Below are 12,577 nucleotides of genomic sequence, written 5' to 3'. Positions count from 1 at the left end.
CAGAAAAGAAAAAAAATAAAGGTTTAGGTTAGAGTTATTTTTCAACTAATTTTACAATGTAGCCCAAAGCGGCCAAGGTCTACCTTTGGGCTTAAGCCACTCGCATGTACATTCAGCCGTTACAAATATATCTCCAGGAGCAAAAAGGTCCTTCACACTGCCAGTGTGCCTCCCACTAATTAGGGAATGAAAGCTCTTTTGCCATCTTAATGCAAACCACTAACTCAAGCACTGGAGGCATCCACAAGATCAGCATCCTCCTGCTCTAAGCTTTGTGACTCATGAACTGTGACAGAATTGCCTTTCTCTGAATGTTTAGGCGAAGAGTGGCAAGGTTAAAGAAACAAAGAGAAGTCAGCATTCATCTTACTAACTGGGGGGAGTCAATCCAGAGCACACAACTGCCGTCAAAAAGCTGGCTGCTCCCGCCCACTGGCTCTACCCATAAATGTCAGGTGCGATTTTCTTCTCCACTGACCAAACCCTTTCTGAGACAAAGTGACCACTTCCCAGATCAGTGATCTGCTTAAAGGAAGTCTAGTAAGTAGCTGTTAATTATTCTCAGTGCGTATGACTTAGAAGGAAATTGATGCAGGACAACCTGCTTCTAAAAAGAACAGTCTTTTTCTCTTTTGGCCAATATGTTAAAGATGAGAACTTTATATCTTAAAATGGGCTTGTGTTTGCTAACCGGTGAGGGCACTTTGGTTAATCTCACTAAAAATAAATTACAGCTGTCTAAAAACATTCATTTAAGTGATATCAAATATGTGTTATGACCTATTTATGAAGGAGGAAAATACCCAGAATTTTCCTAAGAAATCACTGTAGCAATGCTAACATGAGACTAGACAGAAAACCCCTAAACAACCTTGCCAACACTTTCACCCAGATGTTTAGGTTCTTTCTCAATTCATACCTGGCAAATGTCTAGAATTTTAAAACTCCCTTTGAGTCACAGAGGAAAAAAAGGGGAGGTGGACGGTAGGACAAGTCTAACCAGTCTCTTTTAGAGATTTTAAATCATTTTAAGGTTGTTAAAAAGGGAAAGAGTTCTTTTAATAATTAGATCTAAGATTTATTTATAGACTGATATACTGTAAACCAAGGACAGGCCCAAATTTAGTTTCCATAGTCAAAACAGTAGTGCCTGAAAAAACTGAGGACTTACTTATCAAGAAAAGGCCAAGGGCCCAAAGTAATAATGTGTAGAAAACCTTCCAACTATAAAAATTTGTAGGGATATATATAAACATGTTGAAAAGGACACATGTAACCTCTAATCTCCACAACTCTGTACAATGTAAATTTCATGAGCTTGGGACCTTCCTTCTTTCCTATAAAATGCCTGCCACATAGCAGGTACTCACTAAAATCAAAGGAGCTCATTTTTCTAAAGGCATCTACTCTCTTTTCCTTAGAGGTAAGATGTCTAAAGTTTTCCTAACTATTTACCTTGAGTTTTTTGCCTAATCTTTATGCAAGAATAAAAGCTAAATTGAACTGAATGTTTTGAAGTAACATGAACAATCTCATTACATTTTTTAAAGATTTATTTATTTATTTGAGAGAGAAAGAGAGTGTATGCAGGGGAGAGGAGCAGAAGGAGAGGGAGAGAGAATCTCAAGCAGACTCTGCGCTGAGCACAGAGCCCCATAAAACCACAACCTGAGCAGAAATGAAGTGTCGGACACCAAACCGACTAACCCCATTACATGTTTTAATTCCATAAATTATAATAAATATCCATCCATGTTCATTGAACATTTGAGTACATTGTAAATTAAACTGGCCTTTGGTGGCCAGTGCAGGAGTCTGATGACCACTCTGAGCTGCATACCCAAATGGGTGTCTAAGAGATGTTGCTCCACAGCAAATCACTGGGGATACCCCTGGGAAGTGATCTGAGAAACATGAGGGTAAATTTAAACAAGTTTCTTCACTGAAGAATTTCTGAAACTTGAGTATTAAATGTGCATCTACCAAGAGAAGGATGTAAGTTTCCCAAGCTTCTTTGAGCAGGAACCACTTTGTAATCTGCACGTGTGGTTATTGGTGAATCTTTATCCCCACTCACTTTGTAAATGAACTACATGGAGCTGTTTCCTCAAATTGGACATAAGCTCAACAGGGATCTATAGATCCCTTCCCAACACTGAGACCTGAAACAAGTCACTTAATCATCAGATTCCTCACTTGTAAAATGGAGATAAAGATATGACTTAACTCATACTTTGCTGAAAAGAAATCCAAAATTAATACATGTTAAGCAGTCAATAATTGCTTTGATTATTATCATTACGCCTGTCTTAGACTGCTTGGGCTGCCGTAACAAAAGACCACAGAGTGGGTGACTTAAACAATAGTTCTGGAAGCTGGAAAGTCCAAGACTAAAATCTGGCAAGATTCAGTTTCTAGTGAGGGCTCCCTTCCTGGCTTCCAGATGACCACCACCTTCTCACTGTGTCCTCACATTGGAGGAAGAGAGGGAGAGAGAGAAAGCTGTCCAGTGTCTCTTCCAATAATAACACTAACCCTATCAGATCAGAGCCTCCTCCCCTTTTGCCTCATTTAACTTTAACTACTTCCACAAAGGTCCTATCTCCAAAAACAGTCACATTGCGGGTTAAGGCTTCAGCACAGGAATTTTGGGGGAAACATAATTTAGTCATAATTCAAGTGCCCTCCCTTTGATTTCTGTTCTCTCACTTCTTAGTATCTACTATATTGCTGAAAGAATAAAAATCTCAGGCTGTTAAGAAGTGAACAAGTTTGTCCCTTCACTGCCGCCATAGAACCATACAGCATAATACCGTGGGTTTGGCTCTTTGGGTCAAATAAATTAAGCCACTCTACCTTGAGAAGATGGGCAAGTAAAGAGAAATTGGTCTCCTGGCTTCCTGATTCAGCCGTCAGAATAATACCAGGCTGTATTATCCTAAGGGATCAGACAAAAAAAGAACTTGGGTGTGGGAAACAGGGGCTCCACATACATTTCACAACTCTTCTCATCACATGGTGGAAAACCACTTTCAGAAACAAGATTTTGCTACTATTGGATCAGCCAAATCTATAATTTTATGAATTAAGAAATTTCCATATGGTACACATCAAAACAAGTAATTATAATCCTGTGTGATGAGAATGTAAAAGATGAAAAGTAGCTAAAAGAAGTCAAAGAACAGACTAAAATATCTGCCTTAAACATGACAAAGATTAACATTTATATTAATATCTGATGGGACATAAAGAGTGAAAGCATATTAAAACCAACAGCAACTGCATGTGCTAGTGAATCAACAGGAAACGCAAGGGAGCTGACAACTTGTCAGCCGGAGGGAACTCTGGGGAATCCTCGCGCACTCCACTCAGAACGCCCTCTCTTTGCCCCTTATCTCTCCTCCAGGCAAAGGCTGGTTCATCTTCCAAGCTGCACACACAGATCACCTCGCCTCCTATACTGCCACATCCCCCAAATCCCTTCTCAAGCACCTTTTTTATACTTTGATTGAAGCCCTCATTTTACCTACTGTAATTATTTCCCCATGAGATGGAGAATTATTTTGAATGCACAGGCTAAATAAGTCTTTCTCATCTTTGTATCTCCAGTAGCTGGCACAAGTTCTGACACAGAGTGGGTATTCAGAAAGTGCTCATTGAATAAATAAAATGCTCATGATTCATGAGGTAATAATGCGAAACAAACACAGGTTTCAAAACAATTTAGTCAAAGAAATACAATAAAGCAACTTTTACTAAACTAGGGAACATTATATATTTAACACAAGAGTAAAATGTTATTTTAAATGACAAAAATTACTTCAACCCTTCAGAAAAGTAGCATGGAAATACCTATCAAAAATCTCGGGCGCCTGGGTGCTCAGTTGGTTAAGCGACTGCCTTCGGCTCAGGTCATGATCCTGGAGTCCTGGGATCGAGTCCCGCATCAGGCTCCCTGCTCAGCAGGGAGTCTGCTTCTCCCTCTGACCCACCCCCCCTCTCATGCTCTATCTCATTCTCTCTCTCAAATAAATAAATAAAATCTTAAAAAAATAAATCTCAGCAATCTATTCATTCCTGAGAGTTAGCTAAGATTGTTTCCAAAGGAAACAGCAAAAAGAAAAAAAAAAAAAAATGAAAGTAAAAGTAACTAAAATGTCACAGAAATTTTCATTAATTAAAAAAATAAAAATGGGGTGCCTGGGTGGCTCAGTCGTTAAGCGTCTGCCTTCGGCTCAGGTCATGATCCCAGGTTCCTGGGATCGAGCCCCGCATCGGGCTCCCTGCTCAGCGGGAAGCCTGCTTCTCCCTCTCCCACTCCCCCTGCTTGTGTTCCCTCTCTCACTGTCTCCCTCTGTGTCAAATAAATAAATAAAATCTTTAAAAAAATAAAAGGAAAGAAAAATAAAAGAAAGTATATAGGGGGAGAATAAGCAAAGTAGCATGCATCAACTCAATGAAATATTATACAACCAAAAAACTGATACTTAAGACTGAAGAAATATTGTGCACAATTTTTTTAATTTTTAAGGTTATCTGGAACACTTAATCATAAGTTTATTTAAAGGGGGGGCACCTGGGTGGCTCAGTCAGTTAAGCATCTGCCTTGTTTCCCAGTTGGAAGACGACTGCATTAGAGGGTCTTCTGCTCCCTGGGATGATTACGCATAATGAATACTTGTCTTATTACACAAAGTCTCTCTTTGCTAACACCTCTTTCTCTACAGGACAGAAAGTGGTACCTTGGGTGGAGAAAGCAGCTTACTTTATCCAAAATTTCATAATAAACTAGGATGGGTCAAAGCAGTCAAGACATTTAAAATAATAAAGAAGGTTTGTATTTCAGCAGTTGGTGAGAAGAGATCTTACTGCTGATAACTTTTATGTCACTTTCTTTTACCCTAAAAGTTTGATGGCTTCAAGTCACTTGCTACACTAGACAGAGATATACAAATAAACCTAATGCAGCTACTTTTAAAATCAGATTTAAATTTGACAAGAGCTTATGACTGGGTTAATATTGCTTATACTCATCCAAATGTCACTTTGACAAACTACATGTTTGTCTTGATGACATCTCCCCCTAGGCATATGGTGCTTCCATTAACTCCGGTGTTAATCTTTGTAGCAGCAGAATATGCCTCATTGTTTTCAGAATATTCATAATTTACAAGGCCTCTCTCTTTGGTCATGATTCATAATTGCTCATAACACTGAGGGGAAAGATCCCTGTGCAGATGCTATCCTCTGTGTGTGTGTGTGTGTGTGTGTGTTTAATTATTATTAATTTCAAAGAACAAAGTGTTCTCTTTGAAGCAAATGTTTAATAGTCATGATCCAAATTTTAGATGAAAATGATACCTTATAAAGTATAGCATAAAAAAGATGTTATAACAACCTTGGGCAACACAGAGAAACTTTGCAAATATGAAATCATAGAAGAATATAAATTCAACAATTCCATTCAATAGCATTTATTAAAAAGTTATTTTGCATAAGCCTCTGTGATAGAGATATGGAGGATAAACACACTTCATCCCTTGATTCTATCACCAAACTGGCATCACAAAATAGACAAAGAATCTGAGGGTTACAAGGGGATTTGTGATCCAAATATTGATCCCCAAACTTAGGTCATTAGAACTCAAAAATATTCTCTGGGGAACTGATGACTTCTAAAATCAGTTCCATAGTCAAATATTCCCCCCAATCTGCTCCTCCTGCCAGTAGCATGAAAATTCAAACAGATCAACTACAAATCTTGCAAAATAGATAATATTTCATGAGAATAATGAAAGTGACTTTGGAAAAGACCACAGAAAATGAGGCTCTCAGGATAATTTAATTAACAAAGATGCAAGCAATCTCTAATTCTATCGATGCTCTAAAAGAGAATGAAATGATTACCAAGCTTTTTAAAATCCCTTGAAAAGGGGCACCTGGGCGGCTCAGTCGTTAAGCGTCTGCCTTCGGCTCAGGTCATGATCTCAGGGTTCTGGGATCAAGCCCCGCATCGGGCTCCCTGCTTAGCAGGAAGCCTGCTTCTCCCTCTCCCCACTTCCCCTGCTTGTATTCCCTCTCTTGCTGTCTCTGTCAAATAAATAAATAAAATCTTTATAAAAAAATAAAATAAATTCCCTTGAAAAAATAAAAATAAACAAAAAGGACTCTTTATGATTATGTTTAAATGTTTATGTTTAAATGATTATGTTTAAATGACGGATAGCAAATGTGTTATCATAAAATTTTCAGAATACTCCAAAGAAAACCTTAATTCATTTTTTTTTTTCTAAAAAGCAGCACGGAGTTGCAAATAAAAACCAGAACAAACTTTATTTTCATGATTATCAGTTCTTTTTCCATAAGAACCAAATCTCAATTAAACCTTGGATGCCTATGAGACGTGAAATGTTGATCTCCATCTTAAGCGGATTCACCTTCGGTGAACTTTTTCCAGTGCCAATTATCCTTGAGCCTCCTACATCTTTCTAGTTCCAATTAATGAGCAACATTCTAGCCAGCTAAGCCTATTGGAATTAGCTGTGTGAGAAGGGGCTTTCTGCTGTGGAACCTACTACTACCATCTTTCCCCAACTCAGTCCCCTTTCCTGGCACCACATGTACACTGCGTACTCCCCTCCGCCTTTGTGTCTGGTAGCACATCCAAGCCAACCACTGAGAAAGACACACAAGTCTCCCCGGGCTGTGAGTCTCAATGGATTTTGTTGTAAGTCACTCTCAAACAGACAAATATATAACTGTCCAAAAATTCTTACAATAATGACCCCTAGTCTAAGTATCTGAAATTCTTCTTGGAAAGATAAAACATCATCTACTTTTGTTCACCTGACAAACTTGAACTTTAACTCATTAAAACAGCCCCACCACCACTACCAGCACTCCCTAGACCCCATCCTATGTCGGCATTTGGCAAACCCCTTCCTCCAAGATGGTCTGTTTCCCGAATGGAAAATGCAGGGGAAGCACAGCAGTGAGTCTCAGGTGAGCAGTCTGCCTTTCCCAGGGGCTCTAGGCAGAGTCACCAAGTCAGCTAAGGCATGTCGCTGTGTGTTTAGTCACTCACAAAACACTATCACTTGCATGATGTCCATCACCCAGCGAATTCACAGCTACTCATTGAACAGCTTGGAGAAATCAGCCAAAGCCAGAATGTAGGAATGTTTGATTCCTTGATGCTCCCGTAAGAACAGGAATTTTCAGCCCTATCAATCAGATCAGTGCCACCTTTTCACAGCAAATGTTTGAAATCCAGAGATAGTGAATACACACATGGAAAGAGAGAGAAAACTGTAATATAGAGGTAAAATAAAGAGAAGTAATTTTTACTGTCTTTCAGATGTGTAAACTGTATGTATATACGTATATATATCTTAATATGCAAATAGACATGACTACAATAAATGATATAATGAGATAATAAGATGCTTACAACTATTTTTAATGAGTAAATATGAATTTAAAAGACAGACATTCACCTGCATATTTTCGATACTTTAGTGGATATTTTTAAATAAAGACTGAATGTGTGTGTGTGTGTGTGCATGTGTATATACATATATGTATGTCCATATTCATCACACTGTCCATAAATGTGTGTTGGTACAGTTTAAATACCACAGGCAGCACTGCTTCTAGTGATGGGATTTGCCAAAACGGTGGATATGTCTTTGCAAAGTCTCCAATAAATCAAAGTACAACTCTGATGTACTCAGCAGTTACATTACTGAAAATTTCAGAACACATGAAAATTGGGCCAAAAAAAAAAGTTTTTGTTTCATATGTTAAGCGGGGTTAGATATTTGGCTCAGGTGATTACAAATAGCTTTTTTCACCAACTGAATCTTCAACAGAGACATTCTAAGATTGTGCAGAATGCACAGAATAAGCTTTCATCAGTTGGCTATTTTTCTGTATACCCCAGAATGTCTAGCACCTCTGGTCCTCCACCCATCAAACACCAACGGCATACTCCATTCTTGTGGACAACCAAAATTAGTTCCCACGAGTTTCCAAACACTCCCTGAGGAGAGGCAGTACCACTCCCACTAAGACCCACCGAATAAAACTGTCCTAAAAATACCGATTAGGGACTAACAGGATACCAGACCCAGTGCTAGACAGTAGGGACCAAAGCAGTGGGGGGGGATATATATATATAAATATAAATGTATATTTGGCTTAGAGCACAGTGGGGAAAGTGGCATTAAACAACTACCCAAGTAATTATATCAATACAAAATACTGTAAGTGCCAGGAAAGGAAATTATAAACTCCTAATTTAGGTGGTGGTGGCATCAGACTTTAACAGTTTGTGGATTAGTAAAATTATTTTCTTTTATTAACTTGGAGACATAAATAGGGTTGTCAGCTTTTTAATTTTGCAATGAAAGTTTTTTTTTAAATAATAACTACCATTTACAATCACCATGGTAACAGGAAGGCAGAAAAGAAATTATTTCTGAATGTTAAAAAACATAAAGCAAAAATGGTGGAAAACCTCACTCACTACATTATTATTTTCCTCTTTCTGCTGCGGTTTGATAATAACTTATCACAGATTGGCATTTCTGTTACCATAAGATCCTTGTGCTCCAATGTGGTCTGTGGACCAGCAGCATCAGGATCACTGGAGAATTTCTGAAGAAGGCAAACTCGCAGGCCCCACTTCATTCCTGCTGCATCAAAATCTCATTTTAATAAGATCCCCAGGTGATTCTCATCCACATTAAAGTTTGAGAAACACTGTCCTAAAATAGATTATACTGACCCTCCAGTGGCTGAAATCCAGCCATAACCATGTACATTTGAGACTCAGTAATGGTCTTTAACACTCAATAACCATTTTCTCAAAGAAGGTAATTGAGGGGTCCTGGAAAAATGAGGGCACAAGATGAGGCATAAAGCATGGGAGCTAGCATCCTAAACATCAGTCACCTTTCACCCTTGAAACCTCATGACCTTGACGGTACCCGTGGCGGGGAGCGAGGCGTGACAGTGCCACGTCACTCACGAGCACCATGCGCAGCGCTGCAGCGGCCTTCAGGAGCATGAAACGGACTTCCATGGCTTCTGGGTGAGAGAAGGCATCCAGGGACTGGGCTTAATGCTGAGTCCTGCTCTGACTGCTTCGTGCTTCCAGAAGACAAAGGAATTTTTATCATGAGCAGTCAGTAAGTCAGCCAACTGTTTAGGAGACTTGACACATGCTACTCCGAATTCACGTTTTAGGGTATTTTATCCCAATTAGTTTTCCTAACAAAGGAAAAACCTCTAGGTATGTGTTAATCATGGGCAAAGACATGAGGCACAGACTCATGCCTGTTTTCTAAGCCACTGCGATGGGGACATAATTGCCAGTACAGCGCAATGCTTTTTCAAGAGAGAAGAAAAGTTCCAGGATAGATCTGTGGTGACATATGACATATGGCCACATCTGGCTACTGACCACATGAATGGGGTCTGTCCAAACAGAGATACGCTGTGCAGATTTTGAAAACTTAGTACAAACAAGTAGAAAATATATCAATAATAATTTTATATCAATTACATGTCCAAATTATAGTATTTTTATATATTGAGCTAAAAAACACATCGTAAAATTAAAATAACCTATTTCTTTTATTTCTGTAATAGTACCACTAGAAAGATTTTAATTGTACATGGTTTGTGTTAATTCTGTTGGACAATGCTGGTCTAGAAGCTCATGAGAATTATGCATGCATCAAGCATAAATTTAAAAAGTTATGTAGATAGATATATCCTAAATCTTGGAGAATACCTGCAGAAAACATTCAGGCGGTGGCCGAATAAAAAGGGGACAGAAGAGATGTTCGGTAGATTTTTTTTCTTTTTTTTAACAACTGCTGATCAAGGGACCCCTTTCTGAAATGTCTGCATGGGGGTCCCTGAATTTACATCTAAAAAAGAGAGAAACAGCAAGCATTTAATAAAAAGAGACAAAGGGGAGGAGTTAGACTGGAGTGCAATCACAGTGATGATGACTTCTATCAGAGTCTAGGAATGCAGAGGAGTGGAAAAGATAAACAAATTCCATTGACAATAGCCAATAATTTCCTGGCCTAAGCCAGTCAAATAACTAAACCTTCCCGCCCCGATGTAAAGCGGGGAAGGTGAAACCACAGTCTCGACACTTGAGTCAGATCCAGAAAGGTGCTACGCTTGGACAACAGCCAGAGGCGGCCCCTATCGATTGGCAGACAAGTAGCTGTAAATTAAAATGAACTCACAGCTCTTCTCCCAGGGTACAAAGAAAAACAGAAAAACTTCCATGGAATTAAAAAATAGACTCAAAAATCATTTTTTTAATATGAAGACCTCCATGCGTCCCAGTGCTAAAACAATATCCCCAACGCTGGCAAATGGGGCTGGATCCATTGGGGAAGGAGACTAGGAACATGAAGCAAGTGGAGGAGCTGAAGCCGTCTCCAGTCTGGGCAGATTGCTCTCATTCCTGGCCCTGGAACAATCCCATCGCTTCGGAGGAGAGCTGGATCTCCGCCAACCCGCTGCTTCGGCGGTCGGCTGGGGGATGGGTGAGGAGGCTGGAAATGTCTGGGCAGCTGGCTTTTATCACAAGGACTTCTCTCTCAGAAAGGCTTATACTGAATTTCCTAGACATGATATAACACAGTATTTTAAGTGATTTACCGTACAAAAAGATCACATTTAAAAAAATAAACGTCTAAGGTGTAAGAGGCCACCAACTACATGAATGAAATCTGATGCAATACAAAAACATTCTATTCTGGGAGTTTTTAGATTCATTAGGCTTGATCTTAACAAATCTATATAGGAGAGAAAAAAACTCACGTAGTGAGAGCTTAATAGAGGCACCAGGAGATTCCCTACCTTATCCCACTTAAAAATAACTTTTAGTAGAGAATTCACCATGAGCCATTCACAGTTCTAAGGAATTTACATGTAGTAAAACTCATGCAATCCTAACCACCCTATGGGGCAGGTATTAGTCTTACCCCCCTGCTCCAGATGCATGGGGAGGTTAGGAACCACACAGCCAAGAAGTGCTGGAGCCTGGACACGACTGCAGGCTTAGGACACCCGGCCGCTCGGCTGGAGCACCCTGATTTCTCACCGGGGCCATGAAGCCGCCTCACAGCCTCTCAGAGAAGGGCCCTGAGACACGGGCGCAGAGAGACTGACTGTTCCTCGTGACATAGCTACTAAGTGGCGGAATGTGGATTCGAATCCGTATCTAATGCCAAATTCTTCTCAAAGGCAGCTTCCTGTTTTCGCCAAACTTTTCCCCCAGTTCGTAATGCCGTCCAAAAATGTCATAGTTTCTTCTTATTCTCTAGAGGATCGTTGCTAGCCACACTTCTCCCTTCTTTCCTCTTAGCCAAACTGTCAATATTCGTGCCACAGTTTGAGCTGCTGGCTCTCGAGGCATGTGAAGAATACAAAGCAGGACTTATGTTCTTCACAGGGATGTGAATTTAAGGATTCAGGTCTGTAAGTCTGTCATGGAACATGGAAAATAAAACACATGTGTCTGAATGGACAAATCAGTGGGTAACTCGTATTATTTGTCATTAAAGTACCAAGGAAAGAACTAACATTTTGAAATCCCTGTTTCTGGCGTGTTTAGGTCACACACCTTCCCTAATCTGATCCTGAACACAATGTCCTTAAATCCTGACTTTGTCAGATGAAGCAGAATAATGCGGGGAAGGTAGGAAGACAAGAAACATGGGCTCCAGGCCCAGCTCCACTGTGAGAACAGAAAATTGTGGCCTGGGGCACAGTGCTCACCTTTTCAGAATGCAATTTCCTCTTTTACAAAACAGGGATGAAAATACTTACCCACCACACTTCACAGGGTTGTTGCAAGAATTTTCCGAAATAACATATGAGATTGTTTTGTAAACTTTGAAGCCCTACAAAATCTGCTCTGATTATGCAGTGACACTCTTGCCTGGATTAGCCAGCATGCATAGGGGTTTCAGGGCTTGTGATGTTAGCAAAGAGGGAGACGGAGGTCCGTCCCTCTAACACCATATACTCAGTAACTCAACCCTCTAGAGGAAATCATCACTGGATTTTAAGATTCAGCAGCTTTTTTTTTTAACAATGAGAAATAATAAGCACTGATTTAAATAAAAAGCTTGAAAATCTAGGAAGGCACAATCATCACTGCAAATGCCATCCTAATCAAGTCTCCAAGGGACAGCTGAGGATGCTCTAAAGGAACTTTGACTGCTAGACCTTCCAGTCAAATGCAAGATGGTGGAAATTTTACCTTCAAATCACTTCAAAAAGAATTGATATGCACAATGCTTAGGTGTTTTACTCTTTTTTTAATAAGCTGGAAAAAAAAAGACTTAAAAAAACAAACCTAGGGGCGCCTGGGTGGCTCAGTCATTGAGCGGCTGCCTTTGGATCAGGTCATGATCCCAGGGTCCTGGGATCAAGCCCCGCATCGGGTTCCCTGCTCAGCGGGAAGCCTGCTTCTCCTTCTCCCACTCCCCCTGCTTGTGTTCCCTCTCTCGCTGTGTCTCTCTCTGTCAAATAAATAAAT

The 12,577-nt window shown here is 39.9% G+C and overlaps 1 protein-coding gene and 1 long non-coding RNA gene across 3 annotated transcripts in view; both read right to left on the bottom strand.

The window, feature by feature from the left end:
- The window catches only part of CDK14 (cyclin dependent kinase 14), a 547,481-nt gene that overhangs the window by 509,790 nt on the left and 25,114 nt on the right, over positions 1-12,577 (bottom strand). The gene's annotated exons all lie outside the window — the stretch shown is intronic.
- Positions 6,141-11,897, bottom strand: LOC113911276. The gene is made up of 3 exons (XR_003516424.2): positions 11,863-11,897; positions 11,135-11,517; positions 6,141-10,652 (listed from the first exon to the last, which is right to left on the bottom strand). It is a non-coding gene; the product is annotated as an uncharacterized LOC113911276 (long non-coding RNA).

The sequence above is a fragment of the Zalophus californianus genome, chromosome 12 (assembly GCF_009762305.2).
Source record: "Zalophus californianus isolate mZalCal1 chromosome 12, mZalCal1.pri.v2, whole genome shotgun sequence".
Taxonomy (NCBI): Eukaryota; Metazoa; Chordata; class Mammalia; order Carnivora; family Otariidae; genus Zalophus; species Zalophus californianus.
The sequence above is the reverse complement of the archived record's forward strand: the minus strand, read 5'-3'. Positions and strand labels throughout refer to the sequence as shown.